The following is a 12519-nucleotide window of genomic DNA, read 5'->3' as shown; positions in this document are numbered from 1 at the left end:
AATTGAGTTGCATTATGAATGTTAGTCTCTACTTTGCTTAATGCTGCATTAATGTTGTGCAGTGGAAGCTCTCTATTTATTCCATCGACACTTCCTCATAGTGTATGAATTGCTGGTGGATTTCATCTTCTCCAGTACACACTACCACACACCCACAAACTCTATTGACATTTTTTGCCATGGGCGCTACTGCACATTAATGCTGTCAGGGATATTAAATTCAAAGATATATGGGTACTTTTCCCTTCAATTGGTACAGTGGTACTTTGTAATTATGACATCACTTTCTAGTCACTTTCTTCTTGCACATAGCTGATCTCCATTAATTGTATGACTTTATTGTTGGACAACCATGTTGATAACATGCATAAACAGTATCTTTCCTAGACTTAGGCCTTTGGTTCGACTAATGGTTCAATGTTGAGTTGACATGTTTTAATACTTGGTCTCACTTCTGTAGATGTTTGTCCCTGGTAAAGAGCTATTGATGTGATGATGAGTCATTCCTTCCCTAACATATGTACTTCTCATGTAGTTGGGAGATTAGCCAGTTGTGTTCTATTTGTAGTACCACCCAGGGATCACATGGAGGGTCCTTTGAGGTTGACATGTGCTCTTATGAAGCTTGTTAGCTATTTCAGGGGTCAATGCAGCTTCACAACTGACATAAGGTTAATAAAATTATATATTATGTTGGATAAGTAGTTTTAAACATAGATTACAACATAGTGATTATAGAGAAAGTTACGTAGTTTAGTTTTTAATAAATATTTACTATTCCATAAGATTTTCAGCTCAGTGGGAAGGAGGTTGAGAGTTTTTACAGCAGCATACATTGCATTTCTCTGCAGCAGAGACAGTGTACATAATTCTTTGTTTAGTGACACACCTGTGAATTGCGGAGTTCTGTCACCAAGGATCCAGTCTCCAGGAACATGATATATAGAATGAGTCCATGAAACTCCCATTGCAAATAATTTAGCCAGCTGAGAATATTTACTACTGCTTGTCAACACTTATTTTCTCTAATGTATGACTATTTTCACTGCTCAGTAGGAGATTCTAGTTTGATTAAGGAAGAGTTCCCCCAGGACATATTTCTATGTGACACTATAGAGCGCACAGAAGCAGAATAAGCTACCTGTCTGACCCCTTCATCATCGAGAATGAGAGAGCAAAAGCTGCTGAGCTGACTCTCTGCTCAGTCTGATAAATGTGACATTACTTCCATAATTTGCAATGGATGTCAATGCGCAATAACTTGATGGTATCAACTGATAATATGGTGCTTATTCACTGTCACTGAGTGTTTGTCTGGCTTTTTGTGACTTCATGTAAATTGCATAAATTTTATCATGTTTAGGTTGGCAGGAAGGGAGTTAACAAACCTGTTACAGAAGTTTCGTGAAATGTCATTGGAGACTGTAATTGACAGATATTCTGTTACAATGATGGTGTCATCTGTAAACATGGTACATTTCCACTATACGCGATTCACTACTGCAGGCAGATCTTAGCATAAATCAGAGACGCTGAAGGACTCAGGAGGACAGAAGTTGGTTCTTTACCCAAACACAGTTCTGGCAGTATTACTAAATTACTAATCAGGTTCATTACACACAGTACCAGCTGCATGTAGCCTACATAAATGCTTTCTTTAATTCTCAGTATTTCATACAAATGTAGAGTGAATTTAAATCCCTGCCATAATTTTGTCCTTATGTCTTACAACAAAAGTTTAACCCTGTGGGACGAGTATTACAGTCGGAAACTGTGCATACATGTCTCGCAGCAGTGTAGCTCAAGTTGCATGATTTATACACACTGTATACATCCAATGTTTCATAATGAGAGCACTTTGTGATTTCCAAAAACTTCAAACATAATTTCAAACCTCTCCTAAATGCTCAACGTCAGAACATAGTTGTGCATTTGCAAAATAGTCAGAAGTATGAAGTTGTTTTATACATTGTAGTTTAAGTCTTTTAACATACCGAGTATGATTTATGTGGAAGATACTTGTTATGCATCATAATTTGAGCATATTTTTACAATAATGTGGCTCTTCACTCTTGCCTGAAATTCTCTTATGCAGATGTAACAATAATATAGATCCTAAATGATTACTAAGTATTATTAGAAATTTCAGTTATAGGTTTCTCTTCTAACTGTACTTCACAGATAAGTAATGGATACATGTGTTTGCTGAAATTTATTATGCCAGTGTTCTAATAATCTAAATGTTAGTAATCTGTTAAAAGCTTACATGCATTAAAACTTGAAAAAGCAGTTCATGATCAATGTACATTTCTACTAAGCAGCAATCTTTCAAGATTGACACAGCTCTTCAGTATTATAAAATATGCATCATATTAGTATACTCAAGTATTAGATGGCAATTGTGGGTGACTGGATATTATCAGTCTTCTCACTGCATACAGGTGTTGCTAACATTCCAGTAACAGGGTTTATACCATTTTGGTCTATTTTAGAATGTAAGACTCAACTGACACTAATTGGCACAACAGAAAACTATGTAATGTGCCTTGGCATACAGTATCAGAAGACATGTATATTAATTTTTAATGTGTCTGTGGTGGAAATTGGAAGAGCTGATTAAACTCTCATTCTGTGTGTTGATGTTACTGGTAGATTTGATTAGTTGTGGTTTACACATGATCCAGTATGGTTCCGAGGTGAAACGACAGGATCTTCATACCTGAATTATACTAGGTATGGATATTTTCACATACTGTACTGCTCCTTCCTTTGTATTTTATACAGAACATACTGTTGTTCATGTGTGCCTTTGTGTGTGGGCTGTTCGTTATCTGTATGTCACATCTCATGGAACATGGTGCATATTTTTCAGTACAGTCTACAATGGACGATGTTTCCTTTTATAAAATGATTATCATATTTGGAGACTGTGAACGTGCATATAATCAAACTTGTTAAATGTAGCTACAATAACAGCTGGTCAAGAAAGTATGGGAATTTGTTAATGACATTGTAAATATGTGATTGTCATTAGTTTTTAAATTTTATCTATTAATGGAAAACTTACTTTAGCATAATTTAGAAACTCAGTAATACAACATTCCATAAATTCCTCTATGTGTTAGGTAACCTGTGTATACAGGTAATTACCATATTTTGTGTTGGTTAAATTGTTATCTGCACATGTTCATACCATTGCCACAATAGCAGTATGTTTTCCTAAAATTCTAGAGTCTCTCAACTTTGATATTTCTGTATGATGCTTCTCTATATAATGACAGTCTGCATTTGTAACCCAATGTAGAAGGGGCATTCACTAAGTAATGCAACATATTTCTATTCCTGGCCGATGTCAGTTCGAAAAAATGTGCATGAAACATCTTCGGCTTTGATGAAACTATAGCGGCTGAAGAAGGAATATTCCACAAAGTTCCAATAAGTGGCAGCACTATTTGTGCCTTAAAATCTGTCTGTAACAGAGGTATGTTCCAAGCAGGGCCCTGTTGAGTTTTCAGTGCAAAACCAGACCATTTCAGTTATTCATAGGCACTTGCAGAATATCTACAGAGACCTGGAAAAAAGTGTGCCATTTGCACACAGTTGTGACTGCAATGTTGGAACATGCAAACACTCTGATTGTGATCTGGCAATCACAATGGATGGAACACCTCGCTGCTCAGCTGGACATCTCTGTTGTTAGTGCAGACACAGTTGTCCACCAGTTAGGGCACTCAAAGATGTGCCCTGCTCTGTTCTGCCAAACTGGAGATGGTAAAGACCAACGAACAACCATCTGTGCCAAACTGACTGTGCATTAGGAGGGTTATAGTGATAATCTTTGTTGAATCTTGTCAGATAATGCAACACTTTGAACTGAGAAACAAAACAGCAATCCACAGAGTAGCGCCACATCATCTCCTCTGAAGAAAAAGTTCAAAGCTTCATCCTCAACCAATGAAGTCATGGTGGTGGTCTTCTGAAATTTTGAAGTTGTTATTCTTTGTGCTTATCTCCATCATAATGTAGTGTTTTGCACTACCATCAGGAAGTTGAAAAATGACTTCAGCACACACATCACCACAAAAATGGAAATGAACTTCTCCTTCTCTATGGCATTGCAAGACCACGCCAAGTCTGCACACTTGAGAGGAGCACACATACTTCATTGGGACAAAGAAACGAAAGCCAGAAGGTGCGATATCCAGACTGTTGTGTGGACAAGGAAGAATTATCCATTGAAGGACGCTCTCTACAGAAAGCAGTGTGTGGATGATAGGATAGTTGTTGAAGCAACAAGATGGCACCAACGTCAATCTTTAGAATTGTGTCTCACAAGCATACAAGTCCTCCCTGTAAGGTGGCATAAGGCCATCAAATTGAACAGAAATTATGTTGAAAACTGAGGTTTTGTATCAAAGACCATAGGAAATTATATGGTGTTATGGAATCCTGAATAGAACCAACCTGCTTTCTGAAAAATTTTTGCATTACTTACTGAATATCCATCATATAACTGAGCATTTTAGACAATCCGATGTTCCAATTTAGTAATGTAGGACATACTATTTTGTGTATTACGATCAGCTCAAACAAGCTGCATAGTTATTTCAATTTTAATAGGTGTCAAGAAATTTCTTTTAAAACTTGTTATTTAATGTCAGCTGAGTTGTAGCCTGTAGTGACTACAGAGGCCTGTTACATGTTATAATTCATTAATGTGTCTGTGTTGTAAAAATAAAATTTCAAAAAATTTAATATCAGCAAGGTATTACTTGGAAGGAATATCTAACAGCATACATCAGTGCATAAAGTGTTGTTACATTTTTGAATAATTTAATGTTGCACTTCGGTACATCTACCCATTGTTAATTGTATCATGACCAAACAATGTACTTGCGATGTTAGAGAACATGGCATTGTGTCAACTTGTTGGCTCAGCATAAACATTTAAATTTCACAGTATTAAATCTGACCTGATCTTTGGTTTTAAATATGGTCAAATACCACTTGCCATAAACAGAACAGTCATATGTATGTCACTATCACCTTTCTAGAAATGTCTGACATTACTTCCACTTACTTGTGTCAGACATATTCTGTTTCCTTTCCTGTCGGTTTCTCTTGACCAACTCTTGATCTTTTCGACCCCAATGGTATTAGGTTGCGAGGCCAGAGGGTGTCTTTCATTTTCTTTATTTAATCTTCTCTCTGATGGATGGAGGACATGCTCATCTATTGAAGAACAAGAACAAGATGAAGAGGAAGTAGTTATGATACTATTTTATATCTCCTCAGTGTATGGAGAAACCCTAAGCAATGCATGTATCAGAACAGAGTGATGAGCATGCTGTGGTGGAGCATTATTAAATTTCCGTGAAGTTGTGCAAAAGGCTGGACATCCCTGATGGACACAAAAGTAATTTGGAGGTGCCAGATGTTTGGAGAAGACTGAAATAAAAATGAGGACAGGAGTTTTTGATGGAGCAGTGTTGAAAGTATATGAGGTACTGCTGTATCTCCTCTCAAGAGAGTATCTTCTTGCTAAACAGTGTCCCAGATGCTACTGTGTTCAGAGTAATGTCTCACATCACAGACCTCATGGATGTCTGCCCTGCTCCTATCATTTGTATTTTGGTGTCCATAATTGTCATCATGGGTGAATGTTCTCGAAGGCTGCTAACAGGAAGATGACACAAGGTCCAGCTAGCATTGACAGATGCCTGAAGTACCTTTACCTGCAGCCTATCACTTGCGGAAGGCACCAAACTGTCTCACATCAGAAGCCCTACTTGCTGAGCATCACACTTTTTCCAGCCATTTACATGCCTCACCTTCCCAAAAATGTGCATCAGCATTATAAAAGCCAGAGCACAAATGTATGAAGGGTAGCTCACGAGTTTCATCAACTACAAGTTGTGGATTCTCCATCACGCATTGACATTGTAGTTACTCACAGAATTTCATATTGGTCTGAATGCAATGATAAGTGGTTGTGGATATCACTATTGTCTGGTGTGGAAGGAACCAACTTAAAATAAATATTGTGCAAATTGCCAGTGTTATCCCTGCACTTCAGATGTGGAATTCCCTTCCAGATGTTTTAAAATACACCCAGTGAGACCTGGTGTAGTTAGGCAGGATCCCATAACTTCAGAATTAAATGGATAAAAGAAGTGGTAAAGTCACTATTTTGGTCATTTATTTATTTAGTTTTAAATACCATATGCTCTTGGGATATTTTCATTGGTGTTAAATACATTTAATGTAAAATATGCAATCTGTTGTAAAACTGCCACAGATTTCTTTTTCTGTACCCAGGGCATGTCAGAATTCCTATTATGGGTGTGTAAGAGTTATAGAAGGGACTTTGTACATTTACAGACATGGGTTCATTAATGAAACCTGGTGGATAAAGTTTTCTCTAGAACCTCTCTGTAATAGGAATTGTGAAACACTCTGGATTTTTAGTGACTAGATGGATGGCATGTGTTGAGTGTAGACTTAATGAGGCTCGATAGTCACAAAAATCTCGCACTTAAGAAGCTTTGCTTTAGTCTTACCTAATCGATATAAATATGCAATAATACAAAAACATCATTATTTGTTGAAGTCCATACAATTCTCAGTTTAGATGTTTTTGTAGTAATATTACCCCAGTTTGGAGTTGTCAGTTATCGACTTCCATGTTTCCCTTTTAAATTCAGTATTACAGTGGCAGAGAATGTGACTGAAACACAACTGGTAATATTACAATAGTTAATTCATAAATATATTCTGAGTGCATGTGCTGTCAGCAAGAATGTATATATGTTACACTTACTCTGTTAGAACAAACTTTTTTGTGGTTCACAAGTTACTGCAATAATGTCTTTGTATTCATAATATCATCCCTGTTGTGATAATCGTATGTACACCAATTATAGTGATATTTGCATGTTCCTGTTGTTCATAAGTGAAAATTTAGTACCTTACCATCTGGATTTTGTAAAGGTATCAACAAATTTCAAATTGTTCAGACTCTGATGCCCTTTTATACACAGGAGTTAATCTTCTGACTGGTTTGCAAATAAGTTAATGAGCTCAATGTTTCACTTAAAGCATAAATGCAAACATATGCTTAACTTTTTCTTCCTTACATGCTTGAAGTCATCAGAGGTCTGTAAGTGCACTCATCCTGAAATACTCAACAAATATTGTTACACTGCCTTGACATGCACACAGTTTCCCACTGTACTACTGGCCAATATCTACTCGCTAAGACACAAAACCTTATGTTAAAAATGTCTTGTTGTGTTTAAGTCCATCAATAACTAAGCAAAATATGTATGTAGTTCCTCGAAGGCATTAATTAGTCAACTTGTGACTGGTACTGGGTTCCTGGATATACAACTGAATCTCCAGTACCATGGTGTAAGACTTAACTTGAAGGTCAGTTACTGCAATAACATTAGTTCAATAAGTGATTATGTCATTCGTTGCTATGTAAGTGACTTCTGTGTATACAAAGTTAGTTTTGCAATACTGTCTGATTGTAAAGTGACTCATTATGTCAAAAAAACCTTGCGTTATTAATATAGTGCATCATCATTAGGGCTCTTGTCTGTTTTTATTACACTAGCCATTGGCTACAGGTTTTTCTTCATCAGATGCGTGTGTCCATGCATGTCCACTCTATGCACATTTCTTACTAACATTTCAGAATTTTGGGTGTATGAACGGTGGTTAGGGTAGATCTTGTTTGTGTACATGGTTGTTGGGTGATCATAAATCATTAACTCAATCCATTAATTTGTGTCTAATGTTAGAAGCAGTTCCCAGGTATGGAATTTTCTTCATTCTCCTGTGTCGTATCTTTACTTCAACACATGTTTCATTCTTCTTGTGATACTGATCACTGCAATACAGGGGACCAAGTATACAAAGCGTCTGTTAACTGTTGTTGTTTGAATACAAACTTCTGTTCGTGGATACAGGACTCGGAGCGTGTGAGTGTGGACTGCCACAATCCAAAGACCCACGAATACCATCAAAAGCAGGAGACAGCTGTTTCCATAAGCGGTTCCTACATGATTTGCTTGTAATTATGTTGGCAGATCTGAGTGGTCATTACCAAGATAGTGAGCTGCAGTAGGTTTGATATAGCAGTTTACTCCCATTGACTGGTTGCCTTGCAATGTAAGGGAAGTTAGACATATTTGCGCACTTCCATTCTTCCACTGTTCCTCTCTATTAGTGTGATTCAGTAACTTTACGATTGGATAGAAGGCAAAGATCTGGAGTGTTTCTCTTGAATGTTTCTAAATGCTTTTAATGTGCCTATTTACAGAGATTGCTATACACACATTCATTTCCTGTGTTGGATTAAATGTACTAAGCAATCAGTAGGAATAAATGTAATCAGTACCAATGTAGAAATTTCTTCTTAAATCAGGATGATGAAGTATCGGTGCCTCATGCAGCTGGTTTTTAATTAACTCAAATGCTTCTTGATATTCCTTATTCCGTTTCCAGATGGAGATGGACTTGTGAAGATAAAAAAAATTGAGAATGAATACTGTGATAGAAATTGCATGAAATGAGAGATTTTCAGTTGTCTACAGCTTAGTTGTGGAGGAAAATTTGTCACTGGTTTCATTTTCGTCAGATCAGATTTGATTCCACACAAAGAAATTACATGCCCAGGGAAATTGTTTTGCTATTTGGCAAATACTTATCTATCCATCCTTAATGTGACTCTTGCTCCACTAGATACTTCAATTACATGGCATAGAATGTCTAAGTGTGCACCCTAAAGGCAGTGCTAATTAGTATACCACCTACATAATGTTAAGTGTGTCAATAATTCTTCTCTTTGAACTTCATTAAGTGCTGTCATAAAGGCCACTGATGATACTGACAGACCAAAGGCCATTCTTTTAAACTGGTAACAACTTCCACTCCACAGAAAGGCTGTGTTCTGCCTGCTATACCTTAGTCTTCTAGTTGGTCACATTGTACAGTAAACTGCATCATTTCTCCGTGAGCATCAGTTAGAAAATGCATACTGCTACCTTCTTTTGTTACAGTGTGAATTGGAATAGAACATTACCTACCTGAGTTATAAATTATCTGATTCTCCTACATATTCTTAATTGCTTTATTAACTACTGCTTTCTAGGGCAAGGGTACTGGGTACAATTTGCTATGGAATGACTCATGATTCTTAACTTGAGTTTCACAAGTGCATCATCTGATCGGACCAGGTGTTCTTCAAACAGATCAACATAACACCCTATATTTTTAACTGTTCCTCCTGTTTAGTTTCAGGCATGTCCACTAATGTTTGATTCACACTTTGAGTACTAGTCAGAGCATCATAATCATTCTTATTCTCCTGCAGACCAGCATTTCCTCAGACTTACTTGAAGATGCAGTTCCCAAGCTCATATTTATGAATGGAGCACTCTAATCATCACCCTTGATGAATCCAGAAACTATCTCCTCTTCTGTTCATTTTGTCTGGCTAGTGGAAGGAAGTGCGAGAGAATGCATTTACAAAGCTATTCAGAATCAGCCAACTCTGAGAACTAAACTGGTATCAAGTGACCCAAAAATGAATACACTCTGCTTGTACATACTCTCCTGAATTCTGAAATCTAACAGTGCCTGGCCTTTGGTGAGATTGCATTGATTGTTTACAGCAATGGCAATATGGAAATGATAAACAGGAAATAATCAAAATGCAAGGATGTAGATTTTCTGTAATAGCTCCTGTCTTGTTTGCATGAAAGGCTTTAAAATGTATTCATGTTTCCATTTTTTCCTTCCTCTATAAATCCTTATTCACTTCAGTGACAGGTTTCCACTAGGTTGTGTTCTGACTCATTTCTGACAATTTCGGTTTCTGAATAGCCCGCTTCCAAAATTCATTTAGTTTACTGTATCATAACTTCACATATTACGACTTCAGCTTTGGAATATCTGGCCACTGGTTTTGCACTCTGTCTGTGGCATATATTGGAAGTATTTCATTCTCAATCCTTTTTTTTTTTTTTTTTTTTTTTTTTTTTCACAGAACCAAAATTTCTTTAAGAAGGTGGTTTAAATTCTTCACAATTGGAATAAATTTTGGTTAAACGAATCGTCCAGGTATTTGCTTAACATTACATGTGGGTAATGCACATGTCTACTTTGCCCTGGTTGGTTTAAAGTTTCTGAAATAAATGTTTGAAATGTTTGAATCCAAACAAGGTGAACACCCTGTGCCCTTTTTTATTGTCCTGAAAGTTCCATTATCTACAGTTGTTTGAGGTGCATTGTCAATGTTAGTCCCTGTTTTGTCTAATGCTGCATTAATCTTGTGCAGTAGAAGCTCTTTATTTCTTTTCACCCTATGTCACAGTCTGTGGATTTCCGGTGGATTTTTTTTCGTCTCCAGTAAGCACAAGCACAACCACAACCACCACCCACAACCTCTACAGACCTTTCTTGCCACACGTGCTACTGCACATTGATGCTTGCTAGACACCTTCCTCCTGTATGTACCTGATCTCCATTATTAGTATGACTTTGTTGTTGGACAACCATGTTGATAACATGCTTAAACAGAATCTTTCCCAGAATTTGGCATTTGGTTCAACTAATGCCTTCATTGTTGAGTTGACAAGTTTTAATACTTGGTCTCACTTCTGTAGGTGTTAGGCCCTGGTAAAGAGCTTTTGATGTGATGATGAGTCATTCCTTCCCTGACTGATATGTACTTCTCATGTAGTCAGGAGGTTAGCTAGTTGTGTTGGTTTTTTAGTAACACCCAGAGGTTACGTGTAGGGTCCATTAAGGTTGACATGTGCACGTGTGAAGCTGCATTGCTCCCTGAAATAATTTTACTAACCTTTTGTCAGTTATGAAAATTGTTAGGTATCTCTTATGTTGGATAAGTAGTTTATAAACATATTGTACAACACAGTCATTAATGATACAGTTATGGAATAGTAAATAACTATTCAAAACTGAACTATATGAGGAAACTACATAAGGTTTTCAGCTCAATGGGAAGGAGGTTGAAAATTTTTATAGCAGCATACATAGCATCTCTCTGCAGCAGTGACACTGCACACAATTCTTTTGTTTGGTGCCACACATGTGAATTGCTGAGTTGTCACCAAGGATCCAGTCTCTAGGAACAAGATTTTCTGTGGTGTATTAAATGTAATAAGTGTGCCAGTGGGAAGCTCTTTCATAGCCTCTCACAGTCAAACACCACTGCATTTTGTAACAGGCCTACTCTCCACTTTATCACCCTTAAGAACACACAGTTGCAGTAAATGTTTGTACACAACAACAGAAGAACCCACATAAGCCACAATCTTATTGGCAGATGTGGTCTGCCAGACTGCTGATTTGACTCGTGCAGCACTTAACATCCTGTTGCAGCTTATCGCTGTTTTCAACTTTTATTAGAACTATCAAACCTTCAGCAAGTAGATAAATTTATGTTCTTTTACACTTACATGCATTATGTTCAGCTGCTTTGCCATTTGACCACTTTACCTAGAGTACCATCTGCTAATGACACTGTAATACACAGAAACGTATTATCGTTTAGGAACTCTTGGAGGATACATGTTGACTTGGACTGAATTTCTATTTAGTATGGTGAACAGCAACTTGTTCTACATGTAAAAAATGTAAGTGGATGTGGATGAGTAGGAGAAACAAGCCATTAACATTAAAATACAGTATCGGTACTGTGATGCTTGACACAATCTACATCCACATGACTGATCTGCAATTCAACTTTAGTCACACCATGTGAGCTCTACTTTAATTTGTGGTGGTGGTGGTGGTGGTGGTGGTGGTGAATATAATCATATGTAGGTTGGTGCCAACAAAATATTTTCACATTAGGAGAAAACTAGTGATTGATCTTTCATCAGAAGATCTCACTGCGATGAAGATCATCTTGGTTTTAATGATTGCCACACAAATTCGCTTGTTATAACCATGACACTGTCTCCCCCTATTTCACTATAATACTAATTGTGTGGCTCTTCTATGGACTGATGTTTTTCCTCCGTCAATAATATCTGATGCGGATCTCACACAGCACAGCAGTACTTCAGAAGATGGTGAACAAGCTTGATTATATGAAGTCCCTGTTGTAGACCTGTGGCACTCTCCAAGTGTTCTGTCAATAAATTGCAATTGTTGGTTTCGTTCCCTCACAACATTGTCTATATGACCATCCAATTTAATTCGTCTGTAATTGTAATTTATAGGTATTAAGCTTAATTGACAGCCTTTAGATTGATAAATTGTCAAACTGAAATTTAGTGGGTATCCCCTCACCCATGTGGATGATCTCATTTCTCCTTATTGAGAGACAATCGCCACTCTTCACACCATACAAATATCTTGTATAAATCATTTTGCAATTTGTATTGATCATCTGATGACTGTGCTTGATAGTAAATGACAGCATCATCTGCTAACAATCTAAGAGGACTGCTCAGATTGCTTCCTAAATCATTTGTGTAGATC

Source organism: Schistocerca piceifrons, chromosome 1, assembly GCF_021461385.2.
Source record: "Schistocerca piceifrons isolate TAMUIC-IGC-003096 chromosome 1, iqSchPice1.1, whole genome shotgun sequence".
Taxonomy (NCBI): domain Eukaryota; kingdom Metazoa; phylum Arthropoda; class Insecta; order Orthoptera; family Acrididae; genus Schistocerca; species Schistocerca piceifrons.
This window is presented reverse-complemented; position numbering follows the sequence as displayed.